The following is a 20765-nucleotide window of genomic DNA, read 5'->3' as shown; positions in this document are numbered from 1 at the left end:
TCTCATCAAGGATCGTCACCTTCTGGGTCACGCCCTCATCTCGCAGGTAAGAGTACAGAAGCCTGAAGTCCCACATCACCAGGTTCAGGAACAGCTACAGTGCCTATAAAAAGTATTCACCACCCTTGGAAGCTTTCATGTTTTACTGTTTTACAACATTGAATCGCAATAGATTTAATTTATTTTTTTTGACACTGATCAACAGAAAAAGACTCTTTCATGCCAAAGTGAAACAGATCTCTACAAAGTGATCTAAATTAATTACAAATATAAAACACAAGATAGTTGATTGCATAAATATTCATCCCCTTCAAGTTAGTATTTAGTAGATGCACCTTTGGTGGCAATTACAGCCTTGAATCTGTGTGGATAGATTTCTATCAGCTTTGCACATCTGGACACTACAATTTTTCCCCATTCTTCTTTATAAACCTGCTCAAGCTCTGTCAGACTGCAAGGGGATCGTCAATGAACAGCCGTTTTCAAGTCCAGCCACAAATTTTCTTTTGGCTACTCCAGGACATTAACATTGTTATTCTTAAGCTATTCCTGTGTAGCTTTGACTTGATGCTTGTGGTCATTGTCTTGCTGGAAAACAAGTCTTCCCCCAAATCGTAGTTCTCTTGCAGACTGTGTCAGGTTTTCCTCCAGGATTTTCCTGTATTTTGCTGCATTCATTTTACCCTCCACCTTCACAGATTTTCCAGGGCCTACTGCAGTGAAGCATCCCCACAGCATGATGCAGCTACCACCATGCTTCATAGCAGGGAGGGTATGTTTTTGATGATGTGTTACACTAAACATAATGTTTAGTCTGATAGCCAAGGAGCTCAATTTTGATTTCATCAGACCATAGAATCATCTTCCAGCTGACTTCAGAGTCTCCCACAAGCCTTCTGGCAAACTCTAGCCAAGATTTCATGTGAGTTTTTTCCAAACAGTAGCTTTTTCTTTGCCACTTTCCCATAAATCTGCAACTGGTGAAGCACCCGGGCAACAGCTGTTGTATGTGTAGTCTCCCCCATCTCAGCCACTGAAGCTTTTAACTCCTCCAGAGTTGCCATAGGTCTCCTGGTGGCCACCCTCTCTAGACCCTTCCTGCATGGTCACTCAGGTTTTGAGAATGGCCTGCTCCAGGCAGATTTACAGCTGTGCCATATTCTTTCCATTTCTTTATGATTGACTTAACTGTACTCCAGGGGATATTCAGTGACTTGGAAATATTCTTGTATCCATCTCCTTGTGTTTTTCAATAACCTTTTTGCAGAGATGCTTGGAGTGTTCTTTTGTCTTCATGGTGTAGTTTTTGCCAGGATACTGACTCACCAGCAGTTGGACCTTCCAGATACAAGTGTATTTTTGCTACATTGAAACACCTTGACTACACACAGGTTTCCTAAAACAGATCTCTATTTAACTAATTATATGACTTCTAAAACCAATTGGCTGCACCAATTGGTGTGTTATGTTAAAGGGGTGAATACTTATACAATCAATTATTTTGTGTTTTATATTTGTAGTTAATTTAGATCTTGTAGAGATTTGTTTTCTCTTTGACAGGAAGGAGTCTTTTTCTGTTGAACAGTGTCAAAAAGCCAAATTAAATCCACTGTGATTCAAAGTTGTGAAACAATAAAATGTGAAAACTTCCAAGGGGGGTGAATACTTTTTATAGGCACTGTCCTACAGTCATCAGGTTCTTTAACTGACCTGCAAACCCTAATCTCACCTCAGCAACAGAACCCTACAGATCACTGCTTGCAGCACTACAAGTCTCTTACTCAGCATCATCAAAATTAATTTCAGGATCTGTCCTAGGCTATGCCATCTTTTCACAGCTACCATCAGGCAAGAAATTCAGAAGCCTAAGATTCCATATTAACAGATTCAAGAACAGTTACTTCCCTTCAACCATTCAGTTGTTGAACCAAACAGCCAAACCCCAATCACTACAGTTTAGTCACACCATGACCACTTTGTTCACTTTATACTAAAAGGGACTTGAGTTACTTTTGTTCTAATTGCATTTTCTTGTAATTTTTTTCATACAATTGATGTTTAATTTATGTTTTTTTTGTGAATGCTGCTTATATGATGCTATACGTATGCCTGCGATGCTGTGGCAAGTTAAGTTTTTTAATACACCTGTGCATTCATGTACTTGTGTATATGACAATAAACATAAGAATATAAGAAATAGGAGCAGGAGTAGGCCATCCGACCCATTGAGCCTGCCCCGCCATTCAATAAGATCATGGCTGATCTGTCTGTAAACTCAGCTCCATCTACCTGCCTTTTCTCCATAACCCTTAATTCCCCTACTATGTAAAAATCTATCTAACTGTATTTTAAATATATTTAGTGAAGAAGCCTCAACTGCTTCTCTGGGCAGAAAATTCCACAGATTCACCACTCTCTGGGAAAAACAATTTCTCGTCATCTCCGTCCTAAATCTTCTCCCTTGAATCTTGAGGCAATGTCCCCTACTTCTGTTCTCACCTACCAATGGAAACAGCTTTTCTACTTCTATCTTATCTATCCCTTTCAAAATTTTGTATGTTTCTATAAGATCCCCTCTCGTTCTTCTGAATTCCAGAGAGTATAGACCCAGGCGACTGAATCTCTCCTCATAAGCTTAACTTTGACTTTGATTTTGATTATATTTTTCTTTGCACCAATGTCTTATTTTGCAGTCTTTCTTTTCCCTCACTGTTCTGCAAAATCCATGTTTAATTTATGTTTTGTATGTTGTTTGAACCTATTTACTTGTTCCGTTGCAGCAAGCATCTTTTTCATTGTACCTGTACCTCACTGTATTTATGCACATAACAATAAGTTCAACATGATTTAAACAAAGGACTGGGGCCACTTGAACCAACACAGACCAAGGATGAACATATTTTTGCAAACTTTTTTATATATGCATATCCTGGATTCTGTAAACATTTTTACACAGGATGAGACCACCTCTCAATCTTCTTGCCTCTCCATATGTACCCAGTGAAACCTGTGCCCAAATGGGAGCAGACAATTCTTGTGTCAGCTGACTTTCTGGCAGAAGGCAGAAGGTATAATTATAAAGTTGATACCATTCACCCAAATTCCTCTCAGTTTCCCTCTCATGCCTTGAACAAAGCAAGTATATTTGCATTTTTGAGGGCATTTTGCAATTTAAAAGATTATTGGTTAATCACTTTTTCTAAGAATTCTCAATTCTCTCTTTCATATTCGAGTAACCCTTCTAACCATTTCTTTCTCCATCACCATCCATTCCCTTCCTGAACTCATCTGCAGCTGTCCATAAACTTAGCCCATCTCTTTTCTCTCCACCAAACTTATAATAATTTAACAAGTTTAAATTCTTCTAACTGACCTGTCTCACCAACTCCCTTTCCTCCAGTATTCATAGTTGTGACTCTTGCACCTCCCTCCTTTAAAACCTGCTCAAGCTTAAGTTCAAAATGGTCCAATAAATCCAAGTTCATTCTTAGACCAGAGACATTAAAATACATAGCAGGGAATTTAGTTGCAAACTTTGTTAGCCAAGCACATCGCCACAATCAACATGGTTTTTGTTCTGTTAAAATATTGCCATATGTAACAAAATTTCTCATAAATGTCGATGTCCTGATTAATATTCAGTTGAACATATAATTTTTGAATGTACTTACTTAACCAGTCTTCAATGGAACCTATGTGTGACAACCATAACCTCCTTTCTCTCTCTCTCTTTCTCTCTGTTGCTTTATTTGAAATAATCTTTATGTAACAGAAATAGTTCCATTCTTATAATTATAACATCAAAACAGAGTTTTTAATCAGTAGGAATACTTCGTATTCAGCAGACATTGGTTAAATCAAAGAAATGCTTGGAAGTAAGTTGACAGCTGTTATAATGTTGCTCAAAATGTACATACTTCAAACAAAATGAAGGTCTGTGGTGCATGAGATCAGCTGAAACACAACTTGACTTTTTCCAGAACAGAAACCTTGGGTAAATGGTGTTATTGAATTACTTGGTGCAAATTATTTTCAATGAGTCACTGGCAATTTGCTTGACATATCCAGTTTACGTCACCAACTGTTACGCTTTTTCACTCCATTCTAAACTGGATCCTTTCTGACAAGGTAAAAGGCACAAAATTTAACCCACTTCAGAATTACTTTGTTTCAAAGATCCTCTCCCATGCCTTACGTGACGGTACTCATGTTTCACGGTATTTGTCACTTGGTACGTTTTATTCTATACTGTACAATCAATAATTAAGTAAGTTCCTACAGAACAGGCCAATTAGTTCAGCAATACTCAACTTCATAAGAGTTTGGAAATAATACTGGTTAATCCTTTATTTTATTGCATCAATTGAAAGTAGACTAAACCAAATTATCTTAAAATGCACACACAGTTGGTATTGCTGAATGTGCATTGTGAGTCACTTCAATGGAACTGCATTTCAGAGGCAGTCCTCACTGTTGTTACAACAAAACAGGTTTAGAAGTAACATCCATAGAACCATAGAACCATAGAAACTACAGCACAGAAACAGGCCCTTTGGCCCTTCTTGGCTGTGCCAAACCATTTTCTGCCTAGTCCCACTGACCTGCACACGGACCATATCCCTCCATACACCTCCCACCCATGTATCTGTCCAATTTATTCTTAAATGTTAAAAAAGAACCCGCATTTACCACCTCGCCTGACAGCTCATTCCATACTCCCACCACTCTCTGTGTGAAGAAGCCCCCTCTGATGTTCCCTTTAAACTTTTCCCCCCTCACCCTTAACCCATGTCCTCTGGCTTTTTTCTCCCCTTGCCTCAGTGGAAAAAGCCTGCTTGCATTTACTCTATCTATACCCATCATAATTTTATATACCTCTATCAAATCTCCCCTCATTCTTCTACGCTCCAGGGAATGAAGTCCTAACCTATTCAACCTTTCTCTGTAACTGAGTTTCTCAAGTCCCGGCAACATCCTTGTAAACCTTCTCTGCACTCTTTCAACCTTATTTATATCCTTCCTGTAATTTGGTGACCAGAACTGAACACAATACTCCAGATTCGGCCTCACCAATGCCTTATACAACCTCATCATGACATTCCAGCTCTTATACTCAATACTTCAATTAATAAAGGCCAATGTACCAAAAGCTCTCTTTACGACCCTATCTACCTGTGACGACACTTTTAGGGAATTTTGTATCTGTATTCCCAGATCCCTCTGTTCCACTGCACTCCTCAGTGCCTTACCATTAACCCTGTATGTTCTACGTTGGTTTGTCCTTCCAACGTGCAATACCTCACACTTGTCAGTATTAAACTCCATCTGCCATTTTTCAGCTGATTTTTCCAGCTGTTCCGAGTCCCTCTGCAGGCTCTGAAAACCTTCCTCACTGTCTACTACACCTCCAATCTTTGTATCATCAGCAAATTTGCTGATCCAATTTACCACATTATCATCCAGATCATTGATATAGATGACAAATAACAATGGACCCAGCACTGATCCCTGTGGCACACCACTAGTCACAGGCCTCCACTCAGAGAAGCAATTTTCTACCACCACTCTCTGGCTTCTTCCATCGAGCCAATGTCCAATCCAATTTACCACCTCTCCATGTATACCTAGCGACTGAATTTTCCTAACTAACCTCCCATGCGGGACCTTGTCAAAGGCCTTACTGAAGTCCATGTAGACAATATCCACTGCCTTCCCTTCATCCACTTTCCTGGTAACCTCCTCGAAAAACTCCAACAGATTGGTCAAACATGACCTACCACGCACAAAGCCATGTTGACTCTCCCTAATAAGCCCCTGTCTATCCAAATGCCTGTAGATTCTGTCTCTTAGTACTCCCTCCAATAACTTACCTACTACTGACGTTAAACTCACCGGCCTATAATTTCCCGGATTACTTTTCGATCCTTTTTTAAACAACGGAACAACATGAGCCACTCTCCAATCCTGAAATGATTTTGTTCAAACAGAAAGCTTTGAATCTTGGAGTAAGATCTAGAAATTCAATTGCTTCAGAAAATGTGCATTTATGTAAAAAAAATGTAAAGAACTCCTGCTTGTGTGACCTAGTGTTGGTCTTAGCAGAAGTGTGTTGATTGTAGCATTTAAACTGCACAATCTTTTTGTTTTACATCATGACCATGAAAAGTAACTTAATGTAACCCTAGCACCAAGTGAATATGACTGGGATAGATGGACATCATGCCTTTAGGCAGCTAATCAGTGGTGGTTGGTGCATCCAGTTACGTGGGCAGTCATGATGCAAATGTTGGAGTACTCACTGATGCAACATCAAAACAGGAATAGGCAATACCAGGCTGATAAAGAGTATTAGTGGAAATGATGGAAATCACAAGAGCTCTTAGATACTTGAGTGTTCATGAAAATATACAGAAACAAATTGACATGCAGGGATGTGGAATAACCAGAGAGATGCATTCCAGGAGCAATGCCAATTCCAAAATAAATTTGATGTGTTTGGTCACATGATCAAATACATTGAAAGTGCCATCAAATTCCATTCACCAATCAGTACTATGAGAACAGTTTTCTCAGTTTAAACTCCTCGATTTCACCATTCCCATTTAAGGCAAAAGTCTTTTTGTTTCCATTTTTCCTGGAGATAAATACTTTTCTTTTGAATTTTTTATCATTGATTACCCAGAAGCAGAAGTTCTCAAACACTTTCACTTAATCAACGATGGCGTGCAACAGAGATGATAGAGAGGACAAGCAGGAGATGAAGCATAATCACAGCCAGTGGGATGAGTTACAGGGCAGTAGAGGCTTGGTACAGTTAAACAGAAAGCAACAAATACTGGACTGAAAGGTTATATTTGAATGTATGCAGCACAAGAAATAAAATGTACGATCTTGAAATTCAGCTACAGACTGGCAAGTATGACATTGTTCCCATCTCTGAAACTTGGCTAAAGGAGCTACAGCTGCAATTGGGAGCTGAATGTCCAAGCATATACAGTGCCTCAGAAAGACAGGTTAGTAGGAAGAGGGGGTGGTGTGTATAACAAAATAATATTAAATCATTAGAAAGAGATGAGATGGGATTGGAAGGTGTAGAGTTTCTATGGGTTGAGTTAAGAAATGGCAAGGGTAAAAGGACCCTAATGGTAGTTGTATACAGGCCTCCAAACAGAAGCCGGGATGAGGATTACAAATTACAGCAGGAGATAGAAAGGGCGTATCAGAAGGACAATGTCATGATAATTGTTACGGATTTTAACATGAAAGTGGATTGGGAAAATTAGGTCAGTACTGGACCTCAAGAGAAAGAATTCATAGAATGTCTAAGGGATGGGTTTTTAGAACAGCTTGACTTGACTGGAAAGGGACACTAGCAGGAAGGACAGCAGAGCAGCAATGGCTGGAGTTTCTGCAAAAAATGAGGGAAGTACAAGACAGATATATTCCAAATAAGAAGACATTTTTGAATGGAAGAAGGACACTACTCTGGCTAACAAGTGAAGTCAGAGCCAAAGTAAAAACAAAAGAGAGGAAATACAAGGAAGCTAAAGCTAGTGGGAAGATAGAGGATTGGGAAGCTTTTAAAAACTTGCAGAAGGAAACTAAGAAGGTCATTAGTAAAGAAAAAGATGAATTATTAAAGGAAGCTGGCAACTACTATCAAAGAAGATACTAAAATCTTTTTTAAGTATATAAAGAGTAAAGGAGGGTCGAGGGTAGATATAGGACTCATAGAAAATGACACTTGAGATATTTAAATGAGAGATGCAGAGATGGCAGAGGAACTGAATGCAGAGTTTTCATCAGTCTTCACAGTGGAAGACATCCACAATATACCGGACTTTCAAGAGTGCCAGGAAAGTAAAGTATGTGCAGTGCAAATTATGACTGACACGGTGCTCAGGAAGCTTAATGGTCTGAGGGTGGATAAATCTCCTGGACCTGATGGAATGTACCCTCAGGTTCTGAAGGAAGTAGCTGGAGAAATTGCGGAGGCATTAACAGTGATCTTTCAAGAATCAATAGATTCTGGCATTGTACCAGATGACTGGAAAATTGCAAATGTGACTCCACTATTTAAAAATGGTGGAAGGCAGCAGAAAGGAAACTATAGACCTGTTAACCAGACATCTGTGTTTGGGAAGTTGTTGGAATCAATTGTTAAGGATGAGATTACGGAGTACCTGGAGGCACATGACAAGATAGGCCAAAGCCAGTATGGTTTCCTGAAAGGAAACTCCTGCCTGACAAACCTACTGCAATTTTTGAAGAAATTACAAGCAGGGTAGACAAAGGAAATTCAGTAGATGAGGCATACTTGGATTTCAGAAGGCCTTTGACAAGGTGCCACACATGAGGCTGCTTAGCAAGATAAGAAGCCATGGAATTACAGGGAAGTTAATAGCATGGGTGGAGCTTTGGCTGGTCAGCAGAAAACAGAGAGTGGGAATAAAAGGATCCTATTCTGGTTAGCTGGTGGTTACCAGTGGAGTTCCACAGAGGTCGGTGTTGGAACTGCTGCTTTTACGATGTATGTCAATGATTTAGACTATGGGATTAATGGACTTGTGACTAAATTTGTCAACGATACAAAGATAGGTGGAGGAGCAGGTAGGGTTGAGGAAACAGAAAGCCTGCAGAGAGACTTAGGGCAAAGAAGTGGCAAATGAAATACTATTTTGAAAAGTTTATCGTCATGTACTTTGGTGAAAGAAATAAACAGGGAGACTATTATTTAGATGGGGAGAGAATTCAAAATGCAGAGATGCAAAGGGACTTGGGAGCCCTTGTGCAGGATATCCTAAATGTTAACCTCCAGGTTGAGATTGTGGTGAAGAATGCGAATGCAATGTTGGCATTCATTTCTAGAGGTATAGAATATAAGAGCCGGGTTGTGATATTGAGGCTCTATAAGGCCCTCGTGAGACCACACTTGGAGTATTGTGTGCAGTTTTGGGCTCCTTATTTTAGAAAGGATATACTGATATTGGAGAGGGTTCAGAGAAGATTCACAAGAATGATTCCAGGAATGAAAGTGTTACTGTATGAAGAATGTCTGGTAGCTCTTGGGCTTATTCCCTGGAGTTCAGGAGAATGAGGGGGTATCTTATAGCAACATTCCAAACGTTAAAAGGCCTGATCAGATTAGAAATGGCAAAGTTACTTCCCATGATAGGGGAGTCCAGAACAAGAGGGCGCAACTTCAGGATTGAAGGACGTCCATTTAGAACAGAGATGCAGAGAAATTACTTTAGTCAGTGGGTGGTAAATCTGTGGAATTTGTTGCCATGAGCGGCTGTGGAGGCCAAGTCATTGGGTGTTTATAAAATAGAGGTAGATAGGTTCTTGATTATCCAGAGCATCAAAGGGTATGGGGAGAAGGGAGGGGAATGGGGATGATTGGATCAGCCCATGATTGAATGGTGGAGCAGACTTGATGGACCAAATGGCCTATTTCTGTTCCTATATCTTCTTATGGTCTTATGGTCTTTCTTGAGAGATCTACCAGGTAATCCTTCAGGCAGCTATTTTCCTGGATAAACCTTTTTGAAATGAAATCCATGCAGCATTATTGTTGCTGGCCTCCAGATGTTTTCAATTGCCTATGGTCTATAGTTTCTGGTATTGTTCTTTATTTCTAGAATAACCACACCATAACCTGTCTGCCTATCTTTGGCGTGATCTCTTTACAAAATATTGCACTTCAGGATCAGAATCAGAATCAGGTTTAATATCACCAGCATATGTCCTGAAATTTGTTGTCTTTGCTGCAGCAGTACAATGCAATAAGTAATAATAGAAAAAACATGTATTATGGGAAGTATACATATATAAAATAATTAAATAAGTAGTGCAAAATTAGAAATAAAAAAGCATGCGGTGGTGTTCATGGGTTCATGTCCATTCAGAAATCAGATGGCAGAGGGGAAGAAGCTGTTCCTAAATCACTGAGTTCTGTACTTCCTTCCTTATGGTAGCAATGCAAACTAGGCTGGTCCTGAGTGATGAGGGCCCTTAATGTTGTATGCTGCCTTTTTCAGCTACCTTTTCTCAAACAACTGACAACTAAGTTCTCTTTGTATAAAACATGAGTGCAACTCGAATTCCTTCAAAAAATCTTAGAGAGTAAGTAAGTGAATTGGAGGTGATTGTGGAGAGTACTTAATGTTGATCCATTGAGGTCATGCACAAATCTAGAGCCACGTTGCTCTGATACATGTTGTTGGACTCATAGCACTCTTGCATTCCCTATGTTTCATCAGTTATCTTCCCCTTTTTCACCCAGATGTTTTTGCATTACTTTAATTTCATTTTCTTTCTCACCCCCTGTTCACTTGATTGATACTGAGGTAAAGCCATTAAGTAGTTACTCTGCCATTTCAGTCAAGATTATTTTGTGCAGCTCTCTGTCTATTTTGTTACTGTTTTAATTGCTAGTTATAAAGTAAAATATTTTGTCATTTTTGAGATAAAAAGATAAATGTATGAAATTGATAATTACATGAAATTTTGTGCTGCTTTTTGAATTTTATAAGTTACTTGGTTCCTTGTGTTTCCCTTTATTTTTTTTTGGCTTTCCCATTAATATATGCCTCTTGAGTTTTTATTTTTAAAAAATATCTTTATTTGTGCATGGCATTTCATTATTGTCTAGTTTATGCTTTTCTCAGAGATATTTTCTATATTAATCAAAGTTCAAAGTTCAAAGTATATTTATTATGAACGTATGTATACAACCTTGAGATTTATCTCTTTACAGGTGACGACAAAACAAAGAAACCTCGAAAGAATCCATTTTTAAAAGACCATCAAACGCCAAATGAGCAGAGAGAAAAGAAACACAAATTGTGCAAAGAATAAAAGTAAGCAACTAGCATTCAGAGCTACACTCACAACACGCTGGAGGAACTCAGCAGGTCGGGCAGCATCCGTGGAAAAGATCGGTTGACGTTTCGGGCCGGAACCCTTCGTCAGGACTGAGAGGGAAGGGGCAGAGGCCCTATAAAGAAGGTGGGGGGAGGGTGGGAAGGAGAAGGCTGGTAGGTTCCAAGTGAAAAACCAGTAAGGGGAAAGATAAAGGGGTGGGGGAGGGGAAGCAGAAAGCATTCAGAGCTGAAGTTTTACAAAAGACAGGAAGCCAGTCTTCACTACAGCTGGAGCCTCAGTTCAATGCCGAGCAGAGTAAACATGGCAGGTCCACGGGCGTGAGGACGGGCATCACTGCAGATGAAGCACACCACAGCTTCACTTCAGGAGAGCAGTGAGTAGAACCAGGCAGAAATGGCCCGGCCCTCGTCTCTGTTCCTGACAGCCTGACCTTTTCAATCTGGCTCGGCGCTTAAGTCGTCCAAACATCTCATTGTTCCTTGCTCTCAGACTGTTTCAGGGCCTGGACCTCGCCACCATGACTCGGCCTGTACCCATCTTTTCCAATTCGGCCCAGCATTTCAGTTGATCAGACATCAGGATGTTCTTCATTCCTCCACTTACCTCTGCCGTGTCACACCTGAGTCTTCACCATTGCTTCCACCTCCACTTGTTTTCTGACATGCCTCGCTTCGCCCCTGCCTCTGCCTCCTCCCACCTCTGCTCAGCTCCACTTGACTCAAGCATGCCTTGCATGTGCCTCCACCTTTGCTTGCCTCTCCATCATTAGTGGTGATCATTATTAATAAAGTGTTATTGATAATGTGTTTAGTAATTTTCTTTGTTCTGTATTTTGCCACCAATAAGTAGTTGCTGGACATCACCAGTGCTACCTTAAACCAATTACAGAAAAAAATTGTTTTGTAAGGCAATATATGATATTTCATTCAGAAATTTGAGCTATTAATTCCAAATGAGAAACTGGATTCTGATGGAGGGGTTTAGGAAGGGTGGAAGCATGGTCTTCTCTGCCTCTAATATTGCTCAGAAAAAAGACAGAATCACAATAGGAAATGCTGCTTTGTTTGTACGTTCCCTTCTCTCTTCCTCTCTGTGCCTGTGTGTCTGGGTGTCTGAGTGTGGTTATATCATTACCTAGGAAAGCAGAGTCATGTTGTGAGCCTACTTCAGTGAGCCATGCCATGCTCGTCTCAAAACTGCCACAGTTTCTCAGTCATTCCACCTTGCGGCAGCAGATTAAGATTTATTTTATTTAGAATTTTTTTTTAATTTTGACATACAGTGAGAAATAAGCTCTTTGAGCCACACATCCCAGGAACCCCCAATTTAACCACAGCCTAATCACAGGATAAATTAAAAAGACCAATTAGCTAACCAGAACATCTATGGGCTGTGAGAGAAAACTGCATGCATTCCAAGAGGAGGGCATTTGGATTCCTTACAGTGGGTGCCAATATTGAACTCCAAACCCTGTTGCCCCAAGCTCTAATAGCATTGCGCTAACCAACACGTTACTATGGTGCAACAAAACTTGACATTTTGTCTTCTAAAAACAATGCTAGGTCTTGAATTTATATTTCTCACATTTCAATGAATTTTACTGTTCTGGTGGCTTTTGCAACTATAATGTAACTAAAATTGTTCTTTTTGTGGTGTCTGTAACTAAAACTGGAATTTAGTCTTTTAATTTTGCAGGCATAACATGGGGGGAAAGTGGTTGATTTTCAGTGAATATACATTCAGCGGCCACTTTGATAGGCACACCTGTACACCTGATCGTTATCTGATCAGCCAATCATGTGGCAGAAACTTATTGCATAAAAGCATGAAGACATGGTCAAGAGGTTCAATTATTGTTCAGACCAAACATCAGAATGGGAAATAAGTATGATTTGAGTGGCTTTGACTATGGAATAATTGTTGATGGCGAATGCAGTGGTTTGAATATCTCAGAAACTGTTGATCTCATGGGATTTTCATGCATAACATTTCCTAGAGTTTATGGAGAAAAATCCATTTTCTAAACATCCATTTCTGTGGGGGAAATGCCTTATTAATAACAGAGTTCAGAAGAGAATGGCCAGACTGGTTCAAACTGACAGGAAGGTGACAGTAACTCAAATAACCTCGCAGTACAATGGTGGTGTGCAGAAGAGCATCTCTGAATGCACAATATTTTGAACCTTGAAGTGGATGGGCTACAGCAGCAGAAGATCACAAACATCCACTCAGTGGTTATTTTATTAGGTCCAGGACAGTCTTAATAAAATGACCTCTGAGTGTAGAACATAGCCATATAATGTCGGAGAAATGTAAGGTCAAATAGTTTAATAGAAAAAAATAGAAAGGAGAATATGTTTATGTATTGAAACACTGAAAGCTATTGGTGATGAGAAAGAGCTGGCTAGGTAGCCTACCTGGAGTGTTATGAATCAGTACCAAAAAAAAAGATGGAGCGCACAGTGGAAACCTGCATCAAGGAACATAGGAGGTGTATCCATTTGCATTACCCAGAGAAATCAGCGGTAACTGAACATTGTATTTGCAATAGCCATAGGATTGACTTCAACGGCACAAAACTACAGAGCCGCACCTGGTGAAGGAAACCATTGAAATAAGACTAGATAATAAGAATTTTAACAATGACTAAGTTCTAAGTAAGAACTGGAATTTAATTTTAAGCAACGTGGGATAGCGGAAACCTGGTCTGTTAATCCCCAACCAATCGGGAGGGACAGATGACAGGGGTATATATACCACCGAACTAGACGTGCCTAGGCATCATCCCTGATGAAGATGGCAGAGTCTGTCATCGAAACGTAGGCTAAAGTCAACACCTGTACCCTAGATCAATTCTCTGGAAGCCTGAGAAGAGTTTATTAGTGAGTTAGTAAGTTTGTGGATGATACCAAGATTGTGGAGATGCTGATATTGAGAAGTTTAAGGGGAAACTTCTTCACTTAGAGGGCCATGAAAGTATGGAATGAGCTGCCAACCACAGATGGTGCATGCAAGCTTGATTTCAATGTTTAAGACAAGTTTGGATAGGTACATGGATGGTGGAGATATGGAAGGCTATGTTCACGGTGCAAGTTGATGAGAGTAGTCAGTTTAACTGATTTTGGCATGGACTAGATTGGCCGAAGGGCCTATTTCTGTGCTGTAACTCTCTATGACTTTAGTGTAGAAGACTGGCAAAGAATACAGCGTGATATAGATAAGTTGCAGTTATGGGCAGAGAACTGGCAGATGGAGTTTAATCCAGATAAATGTGAGGTGTTGCACCTTGGTAGGGCAAATGCAAGGAGACAATACACAATTAAGTATAAGATCTTGGGATCCAAGTTTATAGCTCTCTCAAAGTGGCCACACAAGTTGATAAGGTGGTTAAGAAGGCTTATGGAATACTTGCTTTTATTTGTTGAGGCATTGTGTTCAAATGTCAAGAAGTTATGTTGCAAGATTATAAAACTCTGCTTAGATCACATCTGGAGTATTGCATACAGTTCCAGTTGCCCTGCTATAGGAAGGATGTTGAGGTTTTGGAAGTGGTGCATAAGAGGTTTAACAGGATGAGGGCATGTGCTATCATGAGAGGCTGGACAAACTTGGGTTGTTTACTCTGAGGTGACTGTAAACTAGAATGGTTGGGGGGTGGGAATCAAATTAAAGAGGCTAGGCGTGAGGAGGTTAGTTCACAACAGGGGGATGGGAACCAGTGCAGAGAGACAGAGGGGTGTAAAGTGAGGGTAGAAGCAAAAAGTACTAAGGAGAAAAGTAAAATGGCAGGCCGACAAATCCAGGGCAAGCATTAAAAAGGGCCACTTTTCAACATAATTGTATAAGGGCTAAGAGAGTTGTAAAAGAGCGCCTGAAGGCTTTGTGTGTCAATGCAAGGAGCATTCGTAATAAGGTGGATGAATTGAAAGTGCAGATTGTTATTAATGATTATGATATAGTTGGGATCACAGAGACATGGCTCCAGGGTGACCAAGGATGGGAGCTCAACGTTCAGGGATATTCAATATTCAGGAGGGATAGACATGAAGGAAGGGGGGGTGGGGTGGCGTTGCTGGTTAAAGATGAGATTAACGCAATAGAAAGGAAGGACATAAGCCGGGAAGATGTGGAATCGATATGGGTAGAACTGCGTAACACTAAGGGGCAGAAGACGCTGGTGGGAGTTGTGTACAGGCCACCTAACAGTAGTAGTGAGGTCGGAGATGGCATTAAACAGGAAATTAGAAATGCATGCAATAAAGGAACAGCAGTTATAATGGGTGACTTCAATCTACAGGTAGATTGGGTGAAACAAATTGGTAAGGGTGCTGAGGAAGAGGATTTCTTGGAATGTATGCGGGATGGTTTTTTGAACCAACATGTCGAGGAACCAACTAGAGAGCGGGCTATTCTGGACTGGGTTTTGAGCAATGAGGAAGGGTTAATTAGCAATCTTGTCGTGAGAGGCACCTTGGGTAAGAGTGACCATAATATGGTGGAATTCTTCATTAAGATGGAGAGTGACATAGTTAATTCAGAAACAAAGGTTCTGAACTTAAAGAGGGGTAACTTTGAAGGTATGAGACGTGAATTAGCTAAGATAGACTGGCAAATGACACTTAAAGGATTGACGGTGGATATGCAATGGCAAGCATTTAAAGGTTGCATGGATGAACTACAACAATTGTTCATCCAAGTTTGGCAAAAGAATAAATCAAGTAAGGTAGTGCACCCGTGGCTGACAAGAGAAATTAGGGATAGTATCAATTCCAAAGAAGAAGCATACAAATTAGCCAGAGAAAGTGGCTCACCTGAGGACTGGGAGAAATTCAGATTTCAGCAGAGGAGGACAAAGGGCTTAATTAGGAAGGGGAAAAAAAGATTATGAGAGAAAACTGGCAGGGAACATAAAAACTGACTGTAAAAGCTTTTATAGATATGTAAAAAGGAAAAGACTGGTAAAGACAAATGTAGGTCCCCTACAGACAGAAACAGGTGAATTGATTATGGGGAGCAAGGACATGGCAGACCAATTGAATAATTACTTTGGTTCTGTCTTCATGAAGGAGGGCATAAATAATCGTCCAGAAATAGTAGGGGACAGAGGGTCCAGTGAGATGGAGGAACTGAGCGAAATACATGTTAGTAGGGAAGTGGTGTTAGGTAAATTGAAGGGATTGAAGGCAGATAAATCCCCAGGGCCAGATGGTCTGCATCCTAGAGTGCTTAAGGAAGTAGCCCAAGAAATAGTGGATGCATTAGTGATAATTTTTCAAAACTCGTTAGATTCTGGACTAGTTCCTGAGGATTGGAGGGTGGCTAATGTAACCCCACTTCTTAAAAAAGGAGGGAGAGAGAAACCGGGGAATTATAGACCGGTTAGCCTAACGTCGGTGGTGGGGAAACTGCTGGAGTCAGTTATCAAAGATGTGATAACAGCACATTTGGAAAGCGGTAAAATCATCGGACAAAGTCAGCATGGATTTGTGAAAGGAAAATCATGTCTGACGAATCTCATAGAATTTTTTGAGGATGTAACTAGTAGAGTGGATAGGGGAGAACCAGTGGATGTGGTATATTTGGATTTTCAAAAGGCTTTTGACAAGGTCCCACACAGGAGATTAGTGTGCAAACTTAAAGCACACGGTATTGGGGGTAAGGTATTGATGTGGATGGAGAATTGGTTAGCAGACAGGAAGCAAAGAGTGGGAATAAACGGGACCTTTTCAGAATGGCAGGCGGTGACTAGTGGGGTACCGCAAGGCTCAGTGCTGGGACCCCAGTTGTTTACAATATATATTAATGACTTGGATGAGGGAATTAAATGCAGCATCTCCAAGTTTGCGGATGACACGAAGCTGGGTGGAAGTGTTAGCTGTGAGGAGGATGCTAAGAGGATGCAGAGTGACTTGGATAGGTTGAGTGAGTGGGCAAATTCATGGCAGATGCAATTTAATGTGGATAAATGTGAAGTTATCCACTTTGGTGGCAAAAATAGGAAAACAGATTATTATCTGAATGGTGGCCGATTAGGAAAAGGGGAGGTGCAATGAGACCTGGGTGTCATTATACACCAGTCATTGAAAGTGGGCATGCAGGTACAGCAGGCGGTGAAAAAGGCGAATGGTATGCTGGCATTTATAGCAAGAGGATTCGAATACAGGAGCAGGGAGGTACTACTGCAGTTGTACAAGGCCTTGGTGAGACCACACCTGGAGTATTGAGTGCAGTTTTGGTCCCCTAATCTGAGGAAAGACATCCTTGCCATAGAGGGAGTACAAAGAAGGTTCACCAGATTGATTCCTGGGATGGCAGGACTTTCATATGAAGAAAGACTGGATGAACTGGGCTTGTACTCGTTGGAATTTAGAAGATTGAGGGGGGATCTGATTGAAACGTATAAAATCCTAAAAGGATTGGACAGGCTAGATGCAGGAAGATTGTTCCCGATGTTGGGGAAGTCCAGAACGAGGGGTCACAGTTTGAGGATAAAGAGGAAGCCTTTTAGGACCGAGATTAGGAAAAACTTCTTCACACAGAGAGTGGTGAATCTGTGGAATTCTCTGCCACAGGAAGCAGTTGAGGCCAGTTCATTGGCTATATTTAAGAGGGAGTTAGATATGGCCCTTGTGGCTACGGGGAACAGGGGGTATGGAGGGAAGGCTGGGGTGGGGTTCTGAGTTGGATGATCAGCCATGATCATAATAAATGGCGGTGCAGGCTCGAAGGGCCGAATGGCCTACTCCTGCACCTATTTTCTAAGTTTCTATGTTTCTAAGTGATGGAGGCTGCGGGGAGATCGGATAGGGATTTATAAGATTATAGGAGGCATAAATAAAATATCTGTTTCCCAGGGTTGAAAAGTCTAATACCAGAGGGCATGATTTTAAGGTGAGGGGGGCAGGTTGAAAGGGGATGTGAGGGGTAATTTTTTTACTCAGAGAGTGGTGGATGCCTGGAATTCGCTGTCTGGTAGGGTGGTAGAGGCAAATACATTAGAAGCTTTTAAGAGATGTTCAGATAAGTAGGTGGATGTGAGGAAGAAGGAGGGATATGGACATTGTGTAGGTAGGAGGGATTAGTGTTTGGGTGTTTTTGATTTGCTTTTCAGCTGGTTTGGCACAACATTATGGGCTGAAGGGCCTTTTCCTGTGCTGTACTCTTCTATGTTCTATGTTCAGTAATTTTTACTTAAAAATCGTTGCAGGAAAGTAAATGGAGAAGGAAAAGGACTGATGGGATTGCATTGCAGAGAGCTGGAACAGACTTAATATGCGAGTGACCTCCTCTGGATTTAAAATTAAGTAATCTGAGTTCCTGTGACTAAATGCAAAGCAGCATTTAGATATGCTGGGGATATCTACTGTGTCTGGTACTCCCAATGAGTCCTCCCCTACATTGGTGAGACCAGTTGTAAATTGGGAAACCACTTCATCAAACACCTCTTGTCCATTTGTCAAAAGCGGAACTAGCCTGTAGCTAAATACTTTAATTCCCATCTCAGTTCCAACATGTCAGTCCATGCCCTCCTCTTGTGATGAGGTCGCCCTCAGGGTGGAGTAGCAACACCTTATATTCCATTTCGGTAGCCTCCAACCTGATGGCATTAATATTGATTTTTCCTTTCAGCAGTTTTTTCCCTCTCCCCTTCCCGGCCTCTATTCCCCACTCTGGCCTTTTATCTCTTCTCACCTACATATCACTTCTGCCACGCCCCCCCCCAGTCCCCTCCTCCATCTCTTTCTCCTTAGGTCCATACTTCTCTTCCATCAAATTCCTTCCTCTCTAGCCATTTACCTTTCCCACCCATCCGGCTTCACCTATCACCTTCCAGTTAGCCTACTTCCCCATCACCCCAGCTATTTATTTTGGCATATTCTCCCTTCCTTTCCAGTCCCGAAAAAGGTCTCAACCCACGATCGAAATTATTCAGATTTGTTTTAGAAACTAAACAAATCAAGGTCTGTCAAAAGTCACTCTGTAGTATTTTCAATCTTGCAGAGGCATGGGAAGGTGGTCAGTGGGAGGGGTGGTAGGGGGTGGGGGGGAGGCTAGGATTTGGATTGGGATGAAATGTTTGTTTTGAGATGCAACTTGGAGAGAGACCAAACAGAAATAACTTTATTCCGGTGACATGGCATCGTAATGGTTAGCACAATGCCTTACAGTAGAGGTGACCTGGGTACATTTCTCACCACTACCTGCAAGGAGTTTGTACATTCTCCCTGTTTCCTGCGGGTGCCCTGGTTTCCTCCCACAGTCTAAAGACGTACCAGTTAGTACGTTAGTTGTGATTGTAAGTTGTCCCATGATTGGGACTGCTGGGTGGTGTGGTTACTCTGCACTGTACATCAATAAAATAACAAATAAATAATTTACTACCAGAGTATTAAAAATCCTGTTCAAAGTTATTTTAACCAGATTTATATATGAACTTCATGATTTAATTCTGTTTAAGCCTCTACAAAGGAAACTGTTGAAATAAAAGTGGTAAGAAGTTGGATAATACATCCCTAATTTGTTAACTGTAAAAAGCTATTGGATATGTGATCTATCTGCATCCCACAGACTTAAATTATTTGAAGAATAGCTTTGATTATGAAAAGATAATACATTTGGTCACCAAATTCTCATAAATTTTCTCTGTTGAAAAGTTGGCATATTATGCAGTATGGAAGTCATAATGAAGAAACAGCAGTGACAATGGGGGCAGGGGTATTGTAAATAAGATGTACTAGCATGCATGGATAAATTATACTATTTCCAGATTTGACAGAGCTAAATCTGACTTTGTTGTGTTTGAGTGGATGTTAGTCGTACAATAAGCACTGTCATTTATCAATTTGATATCCTCAAACACTCTTATGTGCAACTTTTTCAAGTGTGTAATGTCTCCCAAAGCATCTTAACCTTTGAATATCTTTTTGTCATATTGTAACCATTGTCGTAATTGGAAACGCAAGTGCATTGTACATCCCAAAGCGGCTATATATATAATGATGAACATAAGTGGCTTTGTTAAGTGAATCCTGGTTAATAGACAAGAATTAACTAGAGTCCTGGGAAGAATTTGCCACTCTTAGTCTTGGGACAAGGGCTTTTGGCCCATCCTGTCAGTGCTCATCTTTAAGTACCTATCTATGCTACTCAGATTTTACAGCACTCAGTTTCTAGACTTCGAAATGATAGTTTAGGTATTTATGCCTCCTCGACATTCATTAAAACATTGTCATACAATATTTTGTCTTACTTCAGAGAGCAGACAAGGTCATTATTTAATATAAAATCTGAAAGTCAACATCTTCTCATGAAGTCATTCTTCATTGTTGCACTGGAGTGTCAGTGGCATCAAACCTGTCATGACCTGATGGTTCATCCTGATATCTCTAACATTTTGTCCCGACATAGATACGTTCCCAAATACCAGGAGTACTTTTCCATATCTTTCTCCCTGATGTACTTCAGTTCTGAATGTTATTTACTTACTTCTATTGTTTGCACGTTGAGTGGTTGATGGTCTTTTTTTAAATGGGTTCTATTGGGTTTCTTTGTTTTGTGGCTGCCTATAAAGAGACCAACCCAAAGGTTGCATGTAGTATAAATACTTCGATAATAAATGTACTTTGAACTTTAAACTTTGTAATTAGAATTTTGTGCTTTTAATCTTTTTCGGATCACTTTTAATTGAATTTAACTCAGTTACAGACCAGCTGTAGTGTATAAAATATTTTAGTAATATTTGAGTAATATTGTAAATTATATTTTGATGAAGGATTCTTTGTTTGTTTACATCGTTCACTGAGGGTTATGTGGAAGATGAACGTGAATGGTATACATCATTACGCCACCAGGTCATATGTGAGCGCCCCACTACAAAG

The sequence above is a fragment of the Mobula birostris genome, chromosome 4 (genome assembly GCF_030028105.1).
Source record: "Mobula birostris isolate sMobBir1 chromosome 4, sMobBir1.hap1, whole genome shotgun sequence".
Taxonomy (NCBI): Eukaryota; Metazoa; Chordata; class Chondrichthyes; order Myliobatiformes; family Myliobatidae; genus Mobula; species Mobula birostris.
The sequence above is the reverse complement of the archived record's forward strand: the minus strand, read 5'-3'. Positions refer to the sequence as shown.